We start from the raw sequence: 27,082 nt of genomic DNA, 5'->3' as shown, positions 1-27,082 counted from the left end.
TGGTATGCAGGAAGTAGTCCTTTCTGCTCAGAAACAGGTGCAAGCTCCTTCAACCTGAGGGGTGGCAGCCTTTTAGGGCAGTTATGTTAGGATTTCAGTGGAAGATATATGTGAGACAGCTAGCCCTTTATTGGAATTTACAAGCATAAAGTGTGCAGTCAGCAAGTTCTGCAAAGTTTGGGATGAGACATATAATATATTTTTTTCTTTGGTAGCCATTCTTTGGCAATGTTTCTTTTCATGTGTTCTCTCCCACCCATTTATTCATCTAGTTATATCCCATTGTGTGCGGATGTGAGATAGGGCTAGGAAAGTGGTAAATTGTTATCAAATATTTACCGTAATTTTCCTTTCCTGGCCTATCCTAGGGTCAGCATAGGATACTAGACATGTGCAATTCGTTTAGTTCCAAATTATTTTATTAAAGAATTTTGAAAAAATTTCAATTTTCGAATTAAACAGACAGATATCTCACCGCTCCAGGTGAGCCCCGTGAGCAATCAAGGGTTGTTGAACCACCAAGGTGCTGGCAATGCTAATGATAGCAAATAAATGGACGAGAACTGGACAGCCGCACTCCAAAATCACTTAAAAAAGTTGTCTTTTTATTTTTCAACTGCACAAACAGTCACTGCAAACCAACAAGATACAGTATGGCCGACGCGTTTCGCACTTACAGTCAGTGCTGTATCTTGTTGGTTTGCAGTGACTGTTTGTGCAGTTGAAAAATAAAAAGACAACTTTTTTAAGTGATTTTGGAGTGCGGCTGTCCAGTTCTCGTCCATTTATTTGCTATCAATTTTCGAATTGTCAGATTTTCAGAAAATTCGAATTTCCGAATGTCCAAAAATTTAAAATTTCTAAATTCAAAATTTCAAAAATTCGGACATTTGAAAATGTGAAAATCCATAAATAAAAATGAAAATCTGAAAACTTTAAAGAATGAAAATCCGAAAACCCAAAAATCTGAAATAAGAACTATTAATAACTATTAAATTGTAGGTATTGGAATTTCCTTTCAAATTTGGCTGTTAGTGAACATAACAAATACAAATTTATCCAAAGTTACGAATTATCCAAAATAACGAATGTCTTATCTAAATTTGAAAATGTGAAATTTGAAAATCGGAAAATTCAGAATTCGGAATTTCTTAAATTCGAAAATTTGGATTTTCAAATTTACGAATTACGAATTGTAGATTTTACGAATTTCCGAAAGCAAAAAAAATTCGGCTGTGCACATGTCTATAGGATTCCATCCCTAGTGGCCTGTCGCAGTCTAGGTTATTGAACACTCACTTCAAATTCCGAAATTCGAATTTTCGGAAATTTAATAAATACAGTATTTGGAAATCCGACGGACTGTTTAGATGTTAAATTTTAGAAGCAGCAGCAAACCTGCTGACCTTACATGGTTGCTAATGTGACAGAACACCTCTGATTTTAACATTTAAACAGTCCGTCGGATTTCCAAATACTGTATTTAAGCATATAAGCTCTGTTTTGTGTTGAAAATAACTGTGAAATCTAAAACTCTGGTGGGTGTAACAAGATGTCCAATTGCCCCCTTCTCACTCTATCATTACTGTGCAGGAGTGCGGGGTGTAGCAAGATGGCGGCGACGATGTAACGAGACAGCGGCCGCCGCCAGGTGGACCAAGATGGCCGCCACTACGGGAGCTAGGCCGAAGCCGCGGCCTTTCTTATGGCCAATGCCAGACCGGGAGGCCTGCGGATGGTGTGTGCGTCGACCTGAAGGTGTTGATCCGTACGGATCACGGATCAATGAGGATCCGTTGCACCCCTAATCAATATCAAAGGACCCTACATAAAACCATGTCCAGCATGAGAAATCTAGCCATACTCCTTTTTCCTCTGACCTGCCAGTTTTTGACCCTTTTGTCACAAAAAATGTAACTGGGAAATCACACCACATAAAAAAGTGCACAGACCAACCTCTGAAGTGGTAGGGCCTTAACCCCTGAATCCCCCAGGGCACAACGCCGATAAAAGGGGCAAGGTACAGTAAGTTCCCTAATTACGAACAAGTTCCTTTCCAGGAGCTCATTCGTAAGTCCATGTTGTTCATAAGTCCAACAACGATCAGTGCTTGCAGACAATGGCTGCGAGTGCTGATCAGTGTGTTCTGGTGGGGGTAGTTCCCCTGTCAGAACACAAAGGCACAGCGGGAGAGATCACCGCACCAACATTGCTTGTGTTAGTATGGCGATCTGTCAGTTTTTTTTTTTTCTTCGTTCAGCCAGCTGGGTTGAACGAAAATTTTGCAACTTCAACGTTCATATGTAGGGGACTAAAGCTAGGTACACACTATGAGTTTTTTCCGTTCAACCCAGAGGCCTGAGCAAAAAGAAAAAATCTGCAGAGCTTGGGAGTGGTTCGCTGTACTAACTATCCGATGTTAGAACAGCGATCTCCCCTTTGAGCTATTGTGTTGTGACAGCCCCCCACCAGTACACACCAATCAGCGCTAGCAGCCATTGGCTGATAGCACTGATTGGATGCCGATAGGCAAATGTTTTTTGGTCATGCCCCTTCTTCAGAAGCTGGACGCTCGGCCAGCATCTTTTGGACCGGCTGCCTTACACATGGGCACTGGTCAAGAGGGAGGAGCCAGGAGCGTTGATGAGGGACCCAAGTAGAGGAGGACCAGAGCTGCTCTGTGCAAAACCACTGCACAGAGCAGGTAAGTATGACATGTTTGTTAATTAAAATTAAAAAGAAAAAAGACTAACCTATAATAATACTTTAAGAAGGCAGGGGTGGAAGGGGAGGGGGGTTTAAATTGACAGAGGAGGATTTTAACTAAATGGGGCATTAGCACAAGGAAAACATTCTTCTGACTGTAGGTAAGGTCCCTTGTGCTGATTTTGTTTCTTCTTTAAATAGAGGTCTTAAAATTAGATTAAAAAGAGAGGCAACAGAAAAGAGAGTAACAAAGGACAGGGGGATTTAGTTCCAAAAGAGGGACAGTCTCTCCAAAGGAGGGACAGTTAGAAGTATTTGTATGTTTTAATGTTATGTAAGAAAGGCTGCACTTTGACATAAATTATTAAGGTTAAGATGGCCATTCTTCCATCACATGTTTCTTAGAGCAGATAGCGTGTCTGTGGAAGGGAAACACCTATCTGTTCTTGCTGCCAGCAAATCGTTCCCCCAGGGGACAGTCCTCATGAAGCAGGTTGTGCTACTATGAGTAATAAAGAGCCCAGCGTGAGCGTTGCTTTGCACACTTTCAGGTTGGGATTATCCAGCTTTGCTGTCTGTCCAAATGATAAAACACATTATTCGTTATGTGCAGAAGGCACTGATCTTCTGTTCTCTCTTACTGTATGTGGCAGTAGGCAAACTCCTCATGATCCTCTTTCCACAGACCATGGCATCGGTGCTTAAATCTCGCTTTCAGATGACCGGTGCTCATGTTACAAAGTTTCAGTACGAAGATTGGGGACCCTCCATCTTCACTTTCAAGTTCTTGTGGTCAGTGTTGCAAATCATGTGGCTTCACCTAGAAGATGAGGCATTTCTGGGGGGTGCTGCACCCAACACACCTGTGGTGGACCTGGATGGTGAACTGCACCACATTTGGGATTATATGAAAGGTAAGTACTCTGGATATCTTCTTTATATATTGCTGGAATGCACACCTATACAGGAAATTTACTAACCCCAAAAACAATTTTTTTTATATTCCAGATTACAAGTTCTTAGATGTTGTGCCTGCATTTGTTTTCCTTTTTTTCCCCACCTTTATTTTCACCTGGTGATCCAGCCAGTAAATTTGTTATTTTTCAACTTCTGGTAGTAAACTCAAAATCAAAAATGTCATATGTTGCAGCTTACCAATCATTAGATGTGGTGGCTGCATTTGTTTTCTGTTTTAGGATTTTTTTTCTCTCTGCTTTCACCTAGGTAGTAACACGCCTCCTGTATTAGAATGTCTCCACTCTAGATGAAGGAGAACAGGGGCATTTTTAAACTGGGGGGAGATCAGCATTATATGGACTAGCAGATTTAGATACAATTACAAACTGAAGCCAAACTTTAGATCACACATTATGGGCCAGATCCACAAAAACCTGGCGTAACTTAAAAAATCCCATTTAAGTTACACTGCCTTAAAGTTTCTACCTAAGTGCCCGATCCACAAAGCACTTATCTAGAAATTTCAGGCTGTGTAACTAAAATTCCGCCGGCGCAAGGCGTTCCTATTCAAATGGGGCGAGTCCCATTTAAATGAGGCGCGCTCCCGCGCTGGCCGTACTGCGCATGCGCGAAGTTACGTTACGCCGAGTTTTGAGGATCGCGACGGCTTAAAAAAGTTGCGTCGGGAAAAAAAAAAAAAAATGACAGCGTCGCTCGGCATGCATTCCTGAGGGAGAACTCCATGCCAATTTTCAAAGAAAAAACCGGCATGGTTTCCCCCCCAGGAGCATACCAGGCCCTTAGGTCTGGTATGGGTTGTAAGGAGACCCCCCTACGCCGAAAAATCGACGTAGGGGGTCCCCCTACAATCCATACCTGACCCGTATCCAAAGCACGCTACCCGGCCGTCAGGAAGGGAGTGGGGACGAGCGAGCGCCCCCCCCCCCTCCTGAGCCGTGCCAGGCCGCATGCCCTCAACATGGGGGGGTTGGGTGCTCTGGGGCAGGGGGGCGCACTGCGGGCCCCCCCACCTCAGAGCACCCTGTCCCCATGTTGATGAGGACAGGACCTCTTCCCGACAACCCTTGCCATTGGTTGTCGGGGTCTGCGGGCGGGGGCTTATCGGAATCTGGGAGTCCCCTCAAATAAGGGGGCCCCCAGATACCGGCCCCCCCACCCTAAGTGAATGGATATGGGGTACATCGTACCCCTATCCATTCACCTGTAGGCAAAAAGTTAAAGTTAGTAAACACACAACACAAGGCTTTTTAAAATAATTTATTATTCTGCTCCGGATGCCCCCCCTGTCTTCTTTATTAGCTCTATTAGCAGGGGGGGCTTCTTCTTCCACTCTCCGGGGGTCTTCTCCGCTCTCCGGGGGGGGTTTCTTCTTCCGCTCTCCGGGGGGGGGGCTTCTCCGGACTCCGGGGGTGTTCTTCCATCTTCTCCCCTCTTCCGCTGTTGACTCGGCGAACCCCGGTTCTTCTGCAGATGTCCGGTGCCTTCTTCTTCAGCGCTGGCTGCCTGCTATCTTTGTGTGTTAGCTCAATTTCTAGCAGGCAGCCGGCGCGGTCTTCTGTGACGTCAGGTTCTTCTTCTCCCCTCTTCCGATGTTGCCTCGTCGCCTGTTGTCGCTGTAATGATGGAAGCGTGCCTTGCATCCCATTTATATAGGCATCACCGTCCCATCATGCTCCGGCAGGTACCCACGTGGTGGGTGCCTACCCACGTGCACCCACCACGTGGGCACCAACCGGAGCATGATGGGACGGTGAAGCCTATATAAATGGGATGCAAGGCGCGCTTCCATCATTACAGCGACAACAGGCGAAGAGGCTACATCGGAAGAGGGGAGAAGAAGACCCTGACGTCACAGAAGACCGCGCCGGCTGCCTGCTAGAAATTGAGCTAACACACAAAGATAGCAGGCAGCTAGCGCTGAAGAAGAAGGCACCGGACATCTGCAGAAGAACCGGGGTTCGCCGAGTCAACAGCGGAAGAGGGGAGAAGATGGAAGAACACCTTTGCCTTAAGAACGGCCTTCATTCGTCATGGCATAGATTCAACAAGGTATTGGAAATATTCCTCATAGATTTTGGTCCATATTGACATGATAGCAGCACGCAGTTGCTGCAGATTTGTCGGCTGCACATCCATGATGCAATTCTTCCGTTCCACCAGATCCGAAAGGTGCTCTATAGGATTGAGATCTGGTGACTGTGGAGACCGTTGGAGTACAGTGACCTCGCTGTCATGTTCAAGAAACCAGTGGTGAGATGATTGGAGCTTTGTGACATGGTGCATTATCCTGCTGGAAGGATCCATCAGAAGATGGGTACACTGTAGTCATAAAGGGATAGACATGTTTAGCAACAATACGCAGGTAGGCTGAGGTGTTTAACCACTTCAGCCCCAGAAAATTTGGCCCCTTAATGACCAGGCCATTTTTTGCGATACGGCACTACGTCATTTTAACCCCCATTGTACAAAAACAAAATTGACGTCCTTTTTTTCCCCACGAAAAGAGCGTTTTTTTTGGTCTTTTCAATAGTTTTTATTGATATAGCAAACAGAAAGGAAGAGTTACAATCATATAAATACAAGATGGTCAAAAATAAACAATAATGTGGTCGCATTATCTATAGAAAGAACTATCCTAACCTCAAATATTGTAAATACAGAATGTATCTAAATGACTGTTACAAAGGATCCAACTTTAAGAGATCATATATTTAAGAGAATTTACCTTTAAGAGAAACATCTCTAATATAAACAAAAAGGAGTGACGAAAAGTCCAAAAAAAGAGAGAAAAGAAAGGGAGTACACAACATGTAAGCAATAGAAAACCGATCATAAACAGTTCGATAATAATCTATCCAAGGTTTCCATATTTTGTCAAAAGAACATTGTTTGTCCAGTAAAATTGCTATAAGACGTTCATTAATCATTATAAATGACAATTTCTTTTTAACAAATTTAATGGGAACAGAAGGAGATTTCAAGGATTTGGCTATTGCAATTCTAGCAGCAGTAAAAATGAATGCTATAAATTTTCTCATATGTCCCTGAGAATGTTCAATAGCCCATTCCAATAATGCTTGTTTAGGAGATTTTATTATGTTAAATGGAGCCAAGGAATTTATTAAATTATAAACTTGTATCCAAAATTTTTGTATTCTTGGATACGTCGACCAAATAAGATTTAGAGGCATATTGTGCCAACTTGTACCATTCATTAGTCAAAATTAGATCTTGTTCCCATTTATGCATATACATTTTTTTTTTCAGAATTAGAAATTAAAATAGAATACATTTTCAAAATGTGACCAGTATGTTTATCAAAATATCTACATAAGCATTCCATTAAAGTGGAAGAAGTCAGGTCAAATGAATGTTGTAATAACTATAATGCAAAATCTGTGAATAATGATGCATTTCAGAATCAGGAAATTGACATTTCTCTCAGAGTGTTTGTCTTGTCATAATACCCCTAAGGTCATAAAAATCAGCAATTCGCAACAAACCCTTATTCGTCCACTAAGAAAAAAACTTGTGGATTTAGATTGGGGGCGAATGAAGGGTTACCAGTTAAAGGAGCTAAAGGAACATGGGGAAAAATACATTTAAGTTTTACTTAGTCTGTCCAGTGAACTTAAAGAAAAAGAAAGTGTAGGACGCATTATAGGTGGTCTATTTTTGTTTTGTAACCATATTAAATGGTTAATTGGTTTCAATGGATAAAGAGAAGATTCAGTTTCATCCACAATGGCTGTGGTGATAGTGAATGAAAACTAATTAGTTGTGCCAACTGTGTCGCATTAAAGTATTTAATAAAATTTGGCAGTCCCAAACCTCCTTGTAATCTAGGTGTATGTAAAGTGTGCGCATTTACTAGGGGTCTTTTATTCATCCAGATACAATTAGATATTTTTCTTTGGACCAATTTAAGATCTGGCATATGGATCGAAATAGGCAATGTTCTGAACAGATACAACAATCTCGGTAAGCTATTAATTTTGATTGTGTATAGTCTTCTAAACCATGAAGGTGGTGAACCCACCCAGCGTATAAGATCCAATGACAGTTTTTTATATACTAGGGGATAATTGGCTTTATATAGAATGTGAAGGGAAGGTGTTAGAAAAATTCCCAGATACATTAGACTTTCCTTTTGCCATTTAAAGGGGAATGTATTTTGTAACGATTGGAAAGTATCGGTATTAAGGTTGATGTTTTAAGGCCTCTGATTTCAAGTGATTAAGTTTAAGACCAGAAATGTCAGTAAAGTATTTCATTGTGTGGTATAGATTGGGTAGCGAAGTTATTGGGGAGGAGAGGAGCATCAGAATATAATCTGCAAAAAGGGCATATTTATGTACTCCACATTAAATGCCTTTAATATCAAGGTGATTTCTGCTTTTTATTGCTAAGGGTTCCAAAGCCAAGATAAATAATATGGGAGAAAGGGGACATCCTTGTCACGTAACTCTGCAAATATTTATAATTTGTGAACTATAACCTTTTACAATAATTTTTGCAGTGGGTGTATTGTATATGGCCTAATAGCATTCCCTTCCGTATGCCATAGTTGTCCCAATTAGAACATAATGCCGAAATTATGTTTTTCAGTCTCTGAGTCTGACTGAGAGCTTGTCTAGTAGGAACAAACCCAACCTGGTCTGGATTTATATATTGAGATAAAAATGAGTTCAATCTTGTTGCCAACACGTTAGTCAATATCTTAAGGTCAACACCAATAAACAAAATTGGGTGAAAATTCTCACAATTGCTATGATCTTTTCTCAATTTAGGAATTACGTGGATAAAAGCCGCATTTTCATGTGAAGGCAAAAGAGATCCCTTTTTTAAATTATTAAAAAAAGAAAATAAATGAGGTATCAATAAATCTAAATATTTTCTATAATAGTGACCAGAAAATCCATCAGGACCAGGTGCTTTAGAGGGTTTTAAGTTTTTAATTGTTGTCTTAATTTCGTGATTGATAAAATCACTATCCATCAAATCTTTATGATCATTCGTAATTTTTGGGAGTGAGAGATCCTGAAAGAATTTATCAGCATGAATGATGGAAAATGAATCCGGAGAAGAATAAAGTTTAGAATAAAAATCTAAAAATAATTAGACTATAAACTGTGGATTTTGGGTTAAATTACAATTTTTCAAACGTAACTTTGGCATGGCCGGATTAAAACAAACGAGGATTGAGTTTTCTTGCCAATAATGTACATGGTTTGTCTCTAGCAGAATAGAATCGATGCCTAGACCATCGCAGATATTTTTCTGCTTTGGTAGTAAGACTAAGATTTATAATAGCACGTGCTGCATCAATTTTATGTCGTAAATCTAAATGAGGATTATTTTTTGGTTCAGAAGTAAAATTTTGTAGTTCTGTTTCTTGTTGGAGTATTGTATTTTCATGAATCTGCTTTGGTCTAGAGGCTATTTGAATCAATTTCCTACAAATGGTGGCTTTATGAGCTGCCCAAATAACATTCGGGAAAATATTATGGGGAAGGTCATCATTAAAATATTGTTTGATGGCTGATTCCACTTCAATATAGGTAGAAGTGTTATTAAATAGGGAGGCATTCAATCGCTAAGAGAAGGGTTTAGGTTTGAACCACATATTCGATAATGTGAGTCATACTGAGGAATGATTAGACCACGATACATCAAGTATGGCAGCTGAAGTAAAAAGAGGATGCAATGACAACAACGTAAATAGATGATCTATTCCAGAGTAAGTTTGTGCACGTGAGAATAAAAAATAAAATCTCAAGCTGTGGGGTTGAGATCTCTCCGAATGTCTATAAGATTGTAAGAATGTAACAATTGAGCCAAATTATTGCTCTGTTTTGGAATGTGTTTTAAAGTAGGTCAAAGTGGGTCAGATTTATCAAGGGTTTGATCTAGAGGCAGGTTACTATATCCCCCTAGAATAACATGACCATCAATATGGGGCATCAAATTATTTATCATAGATTCAAAAAATCTCACCTATCCATAGCAGGAGATTAAAGTAATGGTCTGTTCATAAATTTTTCCAACTACCATAATGTACCTTCCATCCTCATCCCTAAGTACTACAGTAGGATTAAAAGGGATATGTTTAGCTATACTTTTCTGGTCAATTAGAGAGATAGTAATTGGGATATTTGGCATGTAGATATTTAGGTGTTGAAGTTTGGGAAAAGTGAGTTTCTTGTCAGAATAAATCTACACCCAACTTATAGTAGTATTGAAATGCAGTTGTGCATTTAGTCGGAAAAATAAAGCCTTTTTCACATTGTGTGTTAATTTGTTAAATTGGGAGGAAGGAGTAGTTAACATGAGAGTTTAATCATATTTACTTGTATAATCTCCAACAGCGCAAGTATAATTCCATTGCACATCTCAAATAATAGTATAATAATGATGGTGTACTCAAGCAAAGAAACAACAGTAAATAAAAGAATAGTGAAAGGAAAAAAAAAAAATCAGTAGTGTATTAAAAAGGTGTAAATACATAGGGCCAGATTCACATATACTTGCGGCGGCGTAACGAATCGTCTATACGTTACACCGCCGCAAGTTTTCAGTGCAAGTGCCTGATTCACCAAGCACTTGCGTGTAAACTTACGGCGGTGTAACGTAAAGGCGTCCGGCGCAAGCCCGCCCAATTTAAATGGGGCGTGTACCATTTAAATTAGGCGCGCTCCCGCGCCGGACAAACTGTGCATGCTCCGTTTTGAAATTCCTGCCGTGCTTTGCGCGAAGTGACGTCATTTTTTTGAACGGCGACGTGCGTAACGTACTTTCGTATTCCCGGACGTCTTACGCAAAAAAAAAAAATTGAAATTCGCCCCGGGAACGACGGCCATACTTTAACATGGCTCATCTAAAGTTAAGCCATGTTAAAGCAGGCTTAACTTTGCGACGGGAAAAAATTACTAGCGACGACGTAACGAACGTGAAAACCTTCGTGGATCGCCGTAAAAGCTCATTTGCATACCCGACGCTGGAAAACGACGCAAACTCCACCCAGCGGCGGCCGAAGTATTGCATCCTAAGATCCGACGGTGTAAGTCAATTACACCTGTCGAATCTTAGGGCTATCTATGCGGAACTGATTCTATGAAACAGTCGCATAGATACTCCCAGAGATACGACGGCGTATCAGGAGATACACCGTCGTATCTCTTCTGTGAATCTGGCCCATAGAACCTAAATTTTTGGGAAAATAATATTCCCATAAATTGGTGTGAGTTTACCATTTTAAATCGAGTCATGGTAAGCCCACTTAGAAATGGCATATGCGTCCACACCAAACCCTTTCCCTTAGAAAATAAATAAAAGAAGCAGATATATTCCTGGAGCAGGCAGAACCTAGAAATCAAAATAACATAACCATGTTCAATATAAGATTAACAGTTTAACAATGGCAAATAAATCAGTTTAGTCCCAAAAAGGGTGAACCGCAAAAATCGGGAGAAAAATTTAAGATCGCTAGAAGGATGAAGTTTCTTGGATGAAGAACCACCTTGTTTGGACCATAGCGGTGACAGTGGGCGAGTCTCTTTGGAGATGAGGCCCAGGATAAGTAATACATCTTCCCCTTCTTAAAGAGCGGCAAATGAATGAGATTTGCCCATGTAAGAAAGGGACAAGCGGAGGGGAAACGACCAACGATATTTAATTTGATGATAGGTCAAGTGAGTTAGCAAAGGTTTTAGCGGTCTTTTTTCTTTGAATGGTTAATTGAGAAATATCTGCAAATATCTGGATGTTATGACCTAGGAGCTTGATCTCATGTTTGAGCCTGGCAGCAGACATTAATTTCTCTTTAATATTGTAAAATGTAATTTTACTATGATATCTCTGGGCAAGCCATCAAATCTAGGGGCTGTCAGGGCACAATGTACTATGTCGATTTCAAGGTGGTGAGGTGAAATATCTGGCATTACCGTATTTGCCGGCGTATAAGACGACCCCCTAATTTTCCAGCCAAAATGTTGGTTTTGGGATATACTCACCGTATAAGACTACCCCCTTCCTACTAGTCATGCCTCACCTCACGGTGCCACCATTACATGCCAGACTATGCCACTACATGCCAGACTGTGCCCCATTACATGCCAGACTGTGCCCCATTACATGCCAGACTGTGCCCCATTACATGCCAGACTGTGCCCCATTACATGCCAGACTGTGCCCCATTACATGACCAGACCGTGCCCCATTACATGACCAGACCGTGCCCCATTACATGACCAGACCGTGCCCCATTACATGCCAGACCGTGCCCCATTACATGACCAGACCTGCCCCATTACATGACCAGACCGTGCCCCATTACATGACCAGACCTGCCCCATTACATGACCAGACCTGCCCCATTACATGACCAGACTGTGCCCCATTACATGACCAGACCGTGCCCCATTACATGACCAGACCTGCCCCATTACATGACCAGACCTGCCCCATTACATGACCAGACTGTGCCCCATTACATGACCAGACCGTGCCCCATTACATGCCAGACCTGCCCCATTACATGCCAGACTTGCCCCATTACATGACCAGACCGTGCCCCATTACATGACCACACCGTGCCCCATTACATGACCAGAGCGTGCCCCATTACATGACCAGACCGTGCCCCATTACATGACCAGACTGTGCCCTTACCTTATCCTAAGACATGCGAATCGCGGCCGTACGTTTTTTCAAAAGCCGCGCCTCCTACGTCTTCTGTTCCGTGATAGGCGGAACATTCAGCTTCCCAGGAGACACTGTGTTCAGTGTTCGCCTATCGCGGAGGCCCTCTCGTCCGAGGACGAGAGGGCCTCCGTGATAGGCGGACACCAAACACAGGACGAGAGGGCCTCCGTGATAGGCGGACATTGAACACAGTGCCTCCTGGGAAGCTGATTGTTTCCGCCTATCACGGAACAGAAGACGTCGGAGGCGCGGCTTTTGAAAAATCGTACGGCCGCGATTCTGGGATAAGGTAAGGTTAGGTTACCGGCGTATAAGACAACCTCCGACTTTTAAGAAGATTTTAAGGGGTTAGAAAGTCGTCTTATACGCCGGAAAATACGGTAGATCCTGTAGCAATATATGTATTGCTTCTTCAAAGTCTACCACCGTTTCGAGCAATCCCCGTACTCTAAAATTATGACATCTAGAACGATTTTCCAAATCTTCAATTTTAACATTGGGCAGATCTAATTGCTCTTGTATAGATGAAATTATGGTGACGTTCTGGTTCCCACTCTGCACTGTGTTGTCAATTTTGGATTTAATATTATATAAACGCTCACCAGTATTTTGCCAGTCAGATTTTATCTCAGCAGTGATAATATCACAAGCTCTAGACCAGGGGTCCTCACTATGGCCCTCTAGTTGTTCAGGAACTACAATTCCCATCATGCCTAGTCATGTCTGTGAATGTCAGAGTTTCACAATGCCTCATGGGAGGTGTAGTTCCGCAACAGCTGGAGGGCCGTAGTTTGAAGATCCCTGCTCTAGACAGTTCTGTAGAAGTGTAGAGAATTTATGCAATAACACTGTGTCAACAGATGGAGGAGCTGGCTGAGAGGATGAAATAGAGCTTTCTTTTGGTAGTATTTGATCACCTCTGACAATTTAATATTTTTTACTTTTTGCTATAACAAATATCCCCCAATCTTTAAAAAAAAATGAATTTCTTCCTCAGTTTAGGCCATCATGTATTCTTCTACATATTTTTGGTAAAAAAATAAAAAAACGCAATAAGCGTATATTGATTGGTTTGTGCAAAAGTTATAGCGTCTACAAAATAGGGGATAGATTAATGGCATTTTTACTAGTAAGGGCGGTGATCTGCGATTTTTATTGCGGCTGACCGATTGGACACTTTTTTGAGACCATTGACATTTATACAGCGGTTAGAGATAAAAAATAGCCACCGATTACTGTATAAATGTCACTGGCAGGGAAGGGGTTAACACTAGGGGGCGATCAAGGGGTTAACTAGATGTGTTCTAACTGTGGGGGGGATGTGGCTGACTAGAGGAGGAGACAGATCGTTGTTCCTACTTAGTAGGAACACACGATCTGTCTCCGTTCCCCTGACAGAACTGGAAGTTGTGTGTTTCCACACACATATCCAGATTCTTGCTCTGTCACGAGCGATCGTGGATCGTGCCTGGTGGTCATCGCTCCTGCTACAGTGTCTTAAAGAGCCAACGTACAGCTACGACAGCTCACCCAGGGGAGCCAACCTGCCGCAGTATAACTGCAGCAGCTGGTCGGGAAGGGGTTAAACGATGCTCAATTGGTACTAAGGGGCCCAAAGTGTGCTAAGAAAATATCCCCCACACTATTACACCACCTGAACCGTTGATACAAGGCAGGATGGATCCATGCTTTCATGTTGTTTACGCCAAATTTTTACCCTACCATCTGAATGTCGACCAGGCAACGTTTTTCCAATCTTCTATTCTCCAATTTTGGTGAGCCTGTGCGAATTGTAGCCTTGGTTTCCTGTTCTTAGCTGTCAGGAGTGGCACCCGGTGTGGTCTTCTGCTGCTCTGAAAGTATGCTGTAGTAAATTGGCACTAAGCTGTCCGTAGCAGATCCTTTAAGTCCTGTAATTTGCAAGGTTGGCCCTCCATGAATCTGACTTGTTTTTCAATACATCCCACAGATGCCCAATTATATTGGGATCTGGATAATTTGGAGCCTAGGTCAGCACCTTGAACTAGTTATTGTGTTTTTCAAACCATTCTTGAATTTAACAGACCAGGCTAGCTTCTTCCATTGCTCCGTATTCCAGTTCTGGTGCACATTGTACATTCTTTTAGCTGTGGCCACGGATCAGCATGGGCACCTTGACCGATCTGCAGCTACACAGCCCCATACACAACAAACTGCAATGCACCGTGTGTCCTGTGTGTCCTGTTTCTATTGGAACCAGCATTAATTATTGGATCAAACTACACGGACCAGCCTTCGTTTCCCACGTGCATTGGTGAGCCTTGGCTGTACATCACCCTGTTGCCAATTTGGGCAGAGGTCCATGCTTTCCCATACCTGGAAGCACGTAGTATATAGCAAGATAAATAATGTAGCAGCAGGGGAGCTGTCATGTACTTGGTCAGATTTGACTAGAGGGCTTTCCTTACACTTCTTTTCCTATATCCCCTGGGGCTGATGATGGGTATAACAGGGTTCAGCATGACATGGGTGCCTGTAGGAGATTCAGGCTAGGAGATCTTGTAGTAGATGCAGAGCTGAAGATTGTGCTGTAGGCAAGCTTGCAGATGCAGGATCTCAGATGTATATACAGGCAGGCAGAGGTTGGCAACAACTGGACGGCACAGGTACAAAATCAGGAACCAGGGGCAAAATCAGAGCCAGGCCAAGGTCAGTATCGGGCGAGCAGAGAAGGTACCAGAACAGTGGGCAGATGGCAAGGTTGGGTCACAGGCCAGAGTCCACAACAGAGTTTTTAGGAGCAAGCAGAGTCAAACAAGCCAGGTCAGAACACAGACGTAAACACAGATCAGGTCACATTCAGAAGGAGCTGACGACCACTCAGCAATAATCCTAAATCTTGCAGTGCTTCAAAGAAACCAATGGGCAATTTAACATCTACTCAAACATTCAGGCACGTGCTCAAGTGCAGGCTAATGGTCACGTGTAGATGTGCACACAGTTCTGTGGACCATTCTGTGTGTATTTGCACAGGAGAATAGCACAGGTGGGTATTGGTGGTGGCATGGTAGGCTGGGCTCAAGCAAAGCAAATTAAGTGACAGATCCTATTTAGGTCATTCAGGTTCACTGTAAAGTGTTACTAACCGCAGGAGCCTGCATTCACTCTGGTATCCCACAGTACACAGAACATGGAAATGCAATTATTTTAGTAAATATAAACTGCTAAATACCTTTTCTCATCAGCAGTAAAATCTCTCTAGCAATACACACCAAACTGAGCATGTGCAGAGTGTCCCCAAGGCTCTGTACGATCAGCAAATGGATTGGGGACAGTAAAAGAAGAGAAGGATCAAAGAATACAGGATCAAAGTCTGTTTACACAATGCGGAGGATTATCTCCTTAGGTTCCATAGTAAGTATAACAAGCAACACTAAGTTTCATGTACTCTCAGTTGTGCGTATACAGGAAATGTGTTTAGTGGTAATATTTTCAAAGTAAAAAAAAACACTGTAGGACTTTTGTACAGAAATATGGCAATAAAATATATTTTATAGAACGATATTGGTTTATTTCTACCTGTAACTGTAACATAGTAATTAGGCATGCTGTGTTGATTTCTGCAGGTCAGCGGCCGTTGGTGCTCACATTCGGAAGCTGTACATGACCCTCTTTCCTGTTTAAGCTCAGCGAGTTTAATAAGCTTGTCTGGGATTTCGGTTCTGTGGCTGATTTTTTGATTATCTATATTGATGAGGCTCATGCAGAAGGTACAGTATGCCTTTCTCACTCTTACAGGTGTCCATATATAGATATGTGCATTTTGGGTTTTGTGATATGCTGATACTTTTTCATATACTGTATGTATACTCTTATATAAAATCCATTGTTTACCAACTCCCTCATACTTGCCAACAATCCAGATTTTGGGACTCAAGACTGTTTTTGGCACCGTAGCGGGCCACGAAAACTTGGCCACGATTCAGATCACATCAGGTCTCTTTCCCCAGGTGTTTAGTAGAGAGGGGAGGGGCCTCCAATCCGTGCAGCCAATCGGCTTCTCTCTTCAGTGTACAAGTAGGCAATTTACTTGTATACTGAAGCCGGTAAGCTGCACGCATCGGAGGCCCCTCTCCACTGAACACAGGGGAACTAGACCTGCAAATGGAGCTGCAGCCAACCCTCCGCCCCATGTGTCCCACGAGAGGGCACACCTGATGCACAGAGCAGAGGGACTCTGCTGGGCACCCCTTCTGATGTGAGGAGCAGAGGGACTCCACTGGGCACCCCTCCTGATGTGAGGAGCAGAGGGACTCTGCTGGGTACCCATCCTGATGTGAGGAGCGGAGGAACTCTGCTGGGCACACCTGATGTAAGGAGCGGAGGGACTATTGTGGTATAGGATCTGGGCCTGCTGTCCCTCCATCCCTTTTTCTTTCCTTTTCTCTCCTTCCCTCTCTCCCTATTTCTCTCTCTCTCTCCCTCTCTCGCTCCCTCTCTTTCTTTCTCCCTCCATCCCTTGTTCATCTTATCCCCTGTACACACAACCATTTTTTCCATCGGAATAACTCAGATGTTTTTTCTGACGGGATTCCGCTCAAGAACGCGTGACATACAACAATCTTGGCAACTATGCTCCCTTATCTCGACTATGCTCTGCCATATTTGTACTAAGCTAAGTGTACATGTGTGCCAAGAAGAACAGGCATTTCAACCGTATTGTTAAATCCTCACAAATGCCTGCCAATGCTCTGTACCAATTATCTCCATTGCAGCTGACAGTGTAGTTCACATGGTCATGTTTGCATTTTACCAAAATGTATCCGGTGTGCAGTGTTTGACTGGTTTTACCTCTCCCCAACCACCTCCATTCATGTCTATGTACATGTGCTACAAATGAGTGCAGTTGAGATGCATTAGATAGCCTTAGTAGCTGAGATGATAGTACAACAATCTATATGTAGCAAAGTCTTTAACCTCTTTCAGTCTAATGAGAACCTTTGAGGCCACAGATTGCTGACATCTTTCAATATGTACTGGGTTGTGAGGCATAGTGGGTGCAAAGGTTATAAAAGTCATTGGGCGCCAGACACTTCTTGGATGCAAAAGAGGCTTTATTTCTTTTAACAGTCCTTTTTATATTTTAAAGGGAAAGAGGGTTAGGGCTAGGGGTGCCGAAATTAATCGATGCATCGTGATTCGGGTGTCCCTGATGCGGCATTAATGCATGCGACTGGGAAAATCAATTCCCGGGAGACTTGCCCCACCCCTCCGGGAGAGCGCTCCGAGCCTTTAACCCCTTGGCGCTGAGCGTATGTGGCCTTAGCTTTAGGGAGATGCCCGCAGCTGCAGCCTATCCCGGAGGAGTGGGAGGGACATTTCCCCCTTCCACCGCTCTTACCGGACCTCCCGTCCCACTGGGAGACCCGATCCGCGAGCCGCCACTTCCGGCGGCTAGAGAGATAGACTGGAACGAAGGATCAACTTTGTTTCAGCCTGTATGTAAGCAAGGAAGCAACATCACAACATCACTTCCGGTTTTCTCGGCTGCCAATGGTTGCTTTGCTTGCCCGTGCCATTCTGCTGACGTATATGTGCGTTAGGCAGTCGGCAAGTGGTTAATAATGTGTCTTAACGTAATAGGTGAATTAATGGGCGTTCACCGTATCTAACATTTCAAAGCACATCTAAACAAGCCCTTAGCCTAGGTTCACATACACTATATTGTCAAAAGTATTGGGACACCTCCCTTTACACGCACACAACTTTAATGGCATCCTAGTCTTAGTTCGTAGGGTTCAATATTAAGTTGGCCCACCCTTTGCAGCTTCAACTCTTCTGGGAAGGCTGTCAACAAGGTTTAAAAGCGCATTTATGAGGTCAGGCACTGATGTTGGACGAGAAGGCCAGGCTTGCAGTCTCCACTCTAATTCATCCAAAAGGTGTTCTATCGCGTTGAGGTCAGGCCAGTCAAGTTCCTCCACCCCAAACTCGCTCATCCATGTCTTTATGGACCTTGCTTTGCACACTGGTCCAACTCATTTAGTGGAGGGGGAATTATGGTGTGGGGTTGTCTTTCAGGGGTTGGGCTTGGCCCTTTTGGTTCCAGTGAAAGGAACTGTTAAGGTGTCAGCATATTAAGACATTTTGGATAATTTCATGCTCCGAACTTTGCGGGAATGGTTTGGGGATGGTCCCTTCCTGTTGCACACCAGTGCACAAAACAAGGTCCATAGGATGAAATGGATGAGCAAGTCTGGTGTGGGGGAACTTGACTGGCCTGCAGAGTCCTGGCCTCAACCTGAAAGAACACCTTTGGGATGAATTCGAGCGGAGACTGCGGGCCAGGTCTTCTCGTCCAACTTCAGTGCCTGATCTCACAGGTGCGCTTCTGGAAGAATGGTCAAACATTCCCATAGACACATTCCTAAACATTGTGGTCAGCCTTTCCAGAAGAGTTGAAGCTGTCATAGCTGCAAAGGGTGGGCCAAATAAAACTACAGGGCCAAAAACAAACAATTAATAGCATTTTTGTCCTTAATAAAATACTGTTTTCTCCCTTTTTTTCTCTCTTTATTGCATCTCCCTCCAGTCACTTCCTATCTACATGCACTTGCTCCGGTGTTGGCTGCACATCATTGTTCAAGTGCAGCTTCTCAGTAGTGACCATGATGTTTTTATGCATGCATTTTCCGTTCTAGATGAATGGGCCTTGAAAAACAATATCTCAATATATAAGCATCAGAACATTCAGGACCGTCTGGTTGCAGCCAAACGTCTGCTTGAGGAGCTGCCTTCTTGTCCTGTGGTGTTAGACACTATGGAAAACTTGTGCAGTGCCAAGTATGCTGCCCTCCCTGAGAGGCTTTACATCCTCCAAGAACGCAAAATCATTTATAAGGTAATATATTACAGTACATTATAATGTCAGTTCAAAGCTTGATTCTCTGTAGTAGATAATGAGCATTTTTTTGTTGTCAGATCTCATAGTCGTATACTGAAAATGGTTCTAAAGGCAAAAGGTTAAACTTGAAAGTCGCACGTTTTTGCAGTCACAATTTTGACGCGATTTTAGGGAATGCCTGTGTAAACTTGAGGTCTGTGGACTCAAATTGGACAAAGGTAGTACCAGGACTACTTTGAAGCTGGAGCAACTTGAAGTTGCACAGATATGAATGGTTATCATTTGGAATCATGGGGTACGATGCAACGCTGATGTCCAAAGTCGCAGGAAAAGTCGCACAAGTGTGAAAGAAGCCTCAGTGTGCAGCAGCCCCCCTACACCCCTAATACTTATCTAAGCTCCATCTTGATCCAGCGATGAGCACGAGAGTTTCTGCTGTCCAGGATTGGCTCAGGCACATCACCATGATTGGCTGAGACACATCAGCGGGCACCATTGGCTCCTGCTGCTGTCAATCAAAGTCAGTGAGCAAATGAGGAGAGGAGAGAGAGGGTGGGACGAGCCACGGCTCTGTGTCTGAATGGACACACAGAGCAGTGGCTTGGCTCAAGTGCTCCCATAGTAAGCTGCTTGCTGTGGGGGCAGGAGGGAGTGGCCAGGAGCACCGGCGGGGGAACCAAAAGGAGGAGGATCTGGGTTGCTCTGTGCAAAACCACTGCACAGAGCAGGTAAGTATAACGGAAAATTGTTATTAATACCTACGGTAATTTTCCTTTCCTGGCCTGTCCTCACGTCAGCACACCATGGGTTACCAGTACCACCTTCTTTTTAGCTAATATGCAGGCTACCAATTCTGCTTTCTTGCGTTCTGGTAGCTGGACAAGTCCTCTGCCTGTATTGAAGATCAGTCCCAGATATTCCATCTCCTGGCAGGGAATTAACTGGCTCTTCTGCCTGTTAATGATCCAGCCAAATTTTGATAGGGTTTCTAGCACTACCTTGCGTTGAGACGCTAGCTCTCGGCTCGCACGTGCTACTACTAGGATATCGTCTAAGTAGTGGAAGATCTTTATGCCTTTCAGGGGGATGACGGCGATGACAGCTAGCAAGATCTTGGAAAATACTCGAGGTGCTGTGCTGATCCCAAAAGGTAGACATCTGAACTGGAAGTGATCTTCCCCCACCATGAATCTTAGGTAATTTTGGTGGTTCTCGCTGATTGGGACATGCAGATATGCATCTGCTGAATCGACTGATGTCAGCCAGTCTCCTGGTTGCAAAACTGAGATGATAGTAAATAACGATTCCATCTTGAACGTCTTGGAAATTATGTAGCGATTCAGAACTCTTGGTCCAGAACTGGTCTGAGATCCCCTGACGCTTTGGGAACCAAAAAGATTGGAGAGTATACCCCTTTTCCTCGTTGTTTTAGGGGTACTGGCGAAATTGCATTCTTTTGCTGTAAGCCGGTTAAATATTCTTGTAAGCAGTTCCGTCTTTTCTGATCTGACGGCCATTCTGTACGGACCACGGTATTGGGTGGTTTCTTCTGAAAGGATATTTTGTAACTGTATTTTACTGTCTTGTGGACCCATTGGTCCTTGACTGCCTCCGCCCACACCATCCAAAAGGACGCTAACCTGGCGCCCACCTGGGGAGGATGGGTGGCTAACCCATCAAAAATACTTTTCGGGCTTCTTCGCGGTCTGTGCAGCTCTGAACTTTACATTCCGTAAAAAAAAAGAACCCTGTGAGCTCCTCCCATAGGGTCTTGCATATTCCAGTCCTGGTGTATATGACCTGGCGTCATATGCCCTCTTGTAGTCTGGTTGGGCTGACCGGGTGGTCTGTTGTCTCCTCTTGGGCCTTTGTGGTATTAGACCCAATTTTCCCCCTGTAGCTCGACTAATAGCTTCTTCTAGGGTCTTTCCAAATAACATCTTTCCATTTAACTGGATATTGCAGAGACTTAGTTTCGAAGTATTGCCTGCTACCCAACATCGTAACCAAAGGACCCTCTTAGCTGTCACTGCAAAGGCCATGATCTTTGCGAGTAGCTTTACCAGATCCATAGAAGCTTCTGCTAGGAAATCGGCCGCGAGATCGAATTCCTCCATTGTCTGTATGACTGTTTCTGTCTCCAGGCCAGCTCTCAGGTCTGTCTGCACTTTTGTGGTCCAAACCTTCAGCGCTCTGGAGACTGAGGTTAAGGCTATAGCAGGGCGGCATGCTGCACCAGCTGCAGAGTAAACCTTCTTTATGTCTATGTCCGTGCGTCTGTCCATTGGGTCTTTGAAGGTCGTAGAGTCTTGTAACGGCAAAGCGACCTGTCTAGCCAGGCGCTGTAAGGCCGCATCTATGCCCAGCGGGGAGTCCCAGAGAGCCACTTCTGGGGACTTAAAAGGGTACAGCCTTGAAAAATGATTCTGCATGTTTGCCCTCCTTTCAGGCTTCTCCTATTCTTCCTCGAACCATTCTCGAACCTCTGGCAAGAGGGGAAAAGTCACCCCTTGTCTTTTCCGGCTAGGAAAAAAACTCTTAATCTTAATTAAATTAATTAATCTTTAATTTTCAGGTGGCTGAACATCTTGATCCCAGTCAATGGCCTCCTTTACGGCCATGACTAATGATTCTATATACTAAAAGTCAAATAGGTACTCAGAGGGTTCTTCAGAGTCCGACGAGTTCTGTGATAGTGCCTCCAGGCCTAGTGATTTGTCTTGCACTTGTTGTTCTGTGTTTCTGACTCTGGATTTAGTTTTTGGGGCTTTCCTGGTTGAGGCTGATTGTATACCCTCTGCCACTGCGTCTTGAACATAGTCTCTAATTCTTCGCGCCTCCGCCTCCCTGTCTGTAGCTACGTCTTTAATGCAGCCGGTGCATAAAAGTTTATCAGGTTCGGATGGCGCCGAACATGCCCAACAAAGACCGTCGTCTGGGCGGGGTCTTGATACGTTTAGTTCTGCTACAGTAGCAGGATGACTAGATTTGCGAGCTGGGCTGGATTGGGGCTTATGTGTTGCCCGGGACCCAGACGCTTGCGGAGATTTTGAACGCTGGCAGGACTTTTTTCTCCGTACATGTCTTGTTCTAGGGCTTCTGCTCCTAAAAAGACAACCAAGAAAAGCTACCTTTAGCTCTTGGTATTGCACTCTTTTATACTGTGGCCCCCGTTGACCCCTCCTACCTCTCCGGTGACCTTCGTGCATTCTGGGGCTGTGGTGAGCTCATGCTGTATAGAAAAGGCAGGATACGCAATAAGGTGGCAAAGAAAATCCAATCTAGCACCCAAAATAATGACTTTCAAAAAAAATATATCTATATTAATATATATTATATACCTATATATTTATTATTATCTATATATTTTCTCTTTCTTTTTTTTCTTTTTTTTATGAAAAACCTACGAATTTTCTTATTTTTCTTTTTTTAACACATCCTAAAAAAAAGCACAAAACATTATTTTTTTTATTTTTTTTTAATTAGGACTTTACCTTTAACTGGGGAAAGGAAAATCCCAGGGTGGCAGCAGATCTAGAGCGTCTGTCAGAGCACTGTTTAAACGAGTAAAGATCATTGACATTAGAACAGGCAAGCTGACACAATCTTTTCTCTTCCCCCTCTGCAGGAGACTTACCAACAGCGTCCTATCTAGAGATAGTGGCAGATCGCACTGAGATTCCTGCCATGCAGAGCTTTTCTAGCTGATCAGTGCACGCCCTATGGCACTCCCACAACACCCCTCCCCCATGACGTCATCGCCGCCCGACAGAAAGCAGGGGGGCAGCCAGCGCGCTCTTACGGAGCTCAGTTTAAACAGTAAGGAAAATGACAGCCGCACAATATTTTGGATACAGTAGCGCAGATGGACAGCAGCAACACCACAGCCCCTGTAAAAAATAAGCTTCTTATAAGCTATAGAACGCCCGCAGCTCATGCACCTGAGCGTCCAGTGTCATAAAGGGACATACCTTTATTATTCTGGACCTTCCAACCCGAGGAGAGGCTCAACCTGGGTGGGATGATTCGGCAGGGGGGTTTCTACTTTGTTGTAACGTCTGTCTGTAAGAGTCTGGTGATCTGGTCATCCGACCAAAAAAAAGGAACAAGGGCAAGGGAGGAGGGGCCCCCTACTTATTAGCTAAGAAGAAGGTGGTACTGGTTGTTCTTTTCCACCCGGCTTCCTATGCAGCGGCGCAATGTCACTTGGGACTTTGCCCAGATGATTGGTGTGCTTAATAAAAACTTCCCCCCGACGGATAAGGCGCGTCACGAGTTTCCGAAAATAGCCGAACTGGGAGTTGGCTCTATACAGCGCTATACGGCGCCTGCGCACAGACTAGGAGCCGTGTAGAGCTGACTGCGCAGGCGCCGTATAGAGCCGACTTCCAGTTCAGCTATTTTCGGAACTCGTGACGTGCCTTATCCGCCAGGGGGAAGTTTTTATCAAGCACGTCAATCACCTGGGCTAAGTCCCAGGTGACATTGCACTGCTGCATAGGAACGCCTACTCCCGCGGGAGTGAGAACCCGGAAGCCGGGTGGAAAAGAACAATAATACGGTATGTACAGCGAAAAAAAAACAAAAAACAGCATACTGTACATGTCAGAAGTATGCTGAATGTAATGGTATATACATGTTTTTAGGGTGAACCTCCGCTTTAAGTTCTCGCTGTCCAGGGTGAAAGGATAGTCTGAAGAATTTCAATGTCCACACAATGCACTTCTTTTTCTTGGATTTATTTGGGAGAACTTTAGAAGAAAAGAAGGATGAGGGGTGGAAGGGTAGGTGGGTTCAGGTGCATAATCAAATATAAGGGAAACACTTCTGTTTCCAGCATACAGTTCTCGTCGCCACTCTAGCCAGAGTGGGTATTGCTCACCCGGATAGGTCCCTCTCACTGGCCTAGCAGCCGGGATGGCGCACAAAGTAAAGTACAGTCTCTGCCACAGACCTTCCTTTCTTGATGAGACACTTTGGTCCGGAATCCCCTGCTACAGGATTCAACACCCGGATCTCTTTAGCTTAGTCTTTTTAGAACTTTAGATCCGACAGGCGACACTGTCAAGCCTCTCGATGTATGGTGCATCCTTTGATGTCAATGTATTATATTGGGATTTTATGTGATAGACCAAAACAAAGTGGCACATAATTGTGAAGTGGAAACAAAATGATCAATGGTTTTCAATTTTTTTTACAAATAAATATCTGAAAAATGTGGCATGCATTTGTATTCAGTCCCCTTTACTGTGATAACCCTAAAATCCAGTGGAACCAACTGCCTTCAGAAGTCACCTAATTAGTAAATAGAGTCCACCTGTGTGTAATTTAATGTCAGTATAAATACAGATGTTCTGTGAAGCCCTCAGAGGTTTGTTAGTAGAACCTTAGTGAACTAACAGCACCAGACAGGTCGTAGATAAAGTTGTGGAGAAGTTTAAAGCAGGGTTAGGTTATAAAAAAAAATATCCCAAGATCTGAACATCTCAAGGAGCAATGTTCAATCCATCATCCAAAAATGCAAAGAGTATGGCACAACTGCAAACCTACCAAGACATGGCCATCCGCCTAAACTGACAAGCCGGGCAAGGAGAGCAATAATAAGAGAAACAGCCCAGAGGACCATGGTAAATCTGGAGGAGCTGCAGAGATCCACATATAGGAGATTCTGTCCACAAGACAACTATTAGTCGTGCTCTCCACAAATCTGACCTTTATGGAAGAAAGCTGTTGTTGAAAGAAAGCAATAAGAAGTCCCGTTTGCAGTTTGCGAGAAGCCATGTGGGGGACACAGCAAACATGTGGAAGAAGGTGTTCTGGTCAGATGAGACCAAATTTGAACTTTTTGGCCTAAAAGTGGAAAATGAACTGTGCCGCCACCGTGAAACATGGTGGTGGCAGCAACATGTTGTGGGGATGCTTTTTTCAGCAGGGACAGGGAAAATGGTCAGAGTTGATGGGAAGATGGATGGAGCCAAATACAGGGCAATCTTAGAAGAAAACCTGTTAGAGTCTTTAAAAGACTTGAGACTGGGGCAGAGGTTCACCTTCCAGCAGCACAATGACCCTAAACATACAGCCAGAGCTACAATGGAATGGTTTAGATCAAAGTGTATTCATGTGTTAGAATGACCCAGTCAAAGTACAGACCTAAATCCAATTAAGAATCTGTGGCAAGACTTGGAAATTGCTGTTTATAGATGCTCTCCATTAAATCGGACAGAGCTTGAGCTATTTTGCAAAGTAGAATGGGAAAAAGTTTCACTCTCTAGATGTGCAAACCTGGTAGAGACATCCCCAAAAAGACTTGTAGCTCTAATTGCATCAAAAGGTGGTTCTACAAAGTATTGACTCAGGGGAGCTGAATTCAAATGCACTCCACGGTTTTCACATATTTGTAAAAAAAAAAGTTGAAAACCATTTATCATTTTCCTTCCACTTCAAAATTATGTGCCACTTTGTGTTGGTCTATCACATAAAATCCATTGAAGTTTTTGGTTGTAACATGACAAAATGTGGAAAATCTCAATGGGTATGAATACTTTTTCAAGGCTCTGTATGATCAGTGAAAAACTTGATGCCATTCTTCACAGTAAAATCTATAAATCCGATCAAAAAAAAAATGGTCTCCCACGAGACTTTGATAGATCATCCTTGATACATTTATGGTCCAATTACTTACTCATATTGATGTACACTCTCTTGGTCCTCGTTTCTGACTTCCTCGCTGGCCCTTTCCTTCTTTTCTCTTTTCCCTTTCACTTATCCTCGACCTTCATATCTACACCACAATGGTAGAATGATGGTTATAGCTTAAAAACGACTCTATATCTTTCTATATTATTATTATTATTATTATTAATAATATAATCTTTATTATCATAAATTTTTATTCCATATGATTCATATTTTTTTTTTTTTTCTTCCCACTTCAGACTTCAACCTTATAGAGTGTGCGTTTATACGCTCATGTTCCGTTAACCAGCCCTTAGCGCCTCTAATCGGGTTTCGCATCATTAGTGTGGTCTTTTTTCTTAAGTTACTTTTTCTCTTACAAAAATATGTATATTGTATATTTTTATACACATATATATGTATTTTTTTTTTTTTTTGAGATATATGGCCCGGAAAATAAACAAAACAAAAAGACAAATAATTTTACAATTCCTTCACCTTATCCCCGTTCCTCCCTCCCCCCCTCCCCCTATCTCACCATATACATTCCAAAATGACTTCTGATGCCTTCATCTAATTTTAATTTGTCTTTAGGTCTCAGCCCTTAGTTTTTCTACATAGCTCCAAGATCTCTTAAATTCCCTCCAATTATCCCACTTCTTATCTTGAGCTATGTTATTGCCTTCTACTCCTTCTCTCATTTCTTCCATTCTATAGGTCTCTTCCACGGAGTCTATCCATTCCCAGATTGGGGGACATTCTTCCTCCTGCCATTTTCTCGGTATTATCCTTTTCGCGGCATTTAGTAGATGTGGGACTAGGGTTTTCTTATAATTTTTAGTTTTTTCCTCTCCCCCATGGAACAGTACTACCCAAGGGTCCAGTTTAATTTTTCCTTTTGTAATCTCTTCTATGCATCCCAAATTTTTTTTCCAGAATACCTCTACTTTAGGACATTTCCACCACAGATGGGCCATGGTTCCCGGGGTCCTACATCCCCTCCAACACTCTCCCGTTTGTTCGTCATTAAATTTGGATAACTTATCCGGGGTCATGTACCATCCAGTCAGGCATTTATAGCTCATCTCGGCTGTACGGCTATCTACTGCCGAGGAATGAACTAGTGTCAGCATTTTT

At 43.3% G+C, this 27,082-nt stretch overlaps 1 pseudogene; it reads left to right on the top strand.

The window, feature by feature from the left end:
• Positions 1-3,108: 3,108 nt before the first annotated feature.
• Positions 3,109-27,082, top strand: part of LOC120945893 — a 29,079-nt pseudogene continuing 5,105 nt past the window's right edge.

The sequence above is a fragment of the Rana temporaria genome, chromosome 7 (genome assembly GCF_905171775.1).
Source record: "Rana temporaria chromosome 7, aRanTem1.1, whole genome shotgun sequence".
Taxonomy (NCBI): domain Eukaryota; kingdom Metazoa; phylum Chordata; class Amphibia; order Anura; family Ranidae; genus Rana; species Rana temporaria.
The sequence above is the reverse complement of the archived record's forward strand: the minus strand, read 5'-3'. Positions and strand labels throughout refer to the sequence as shown.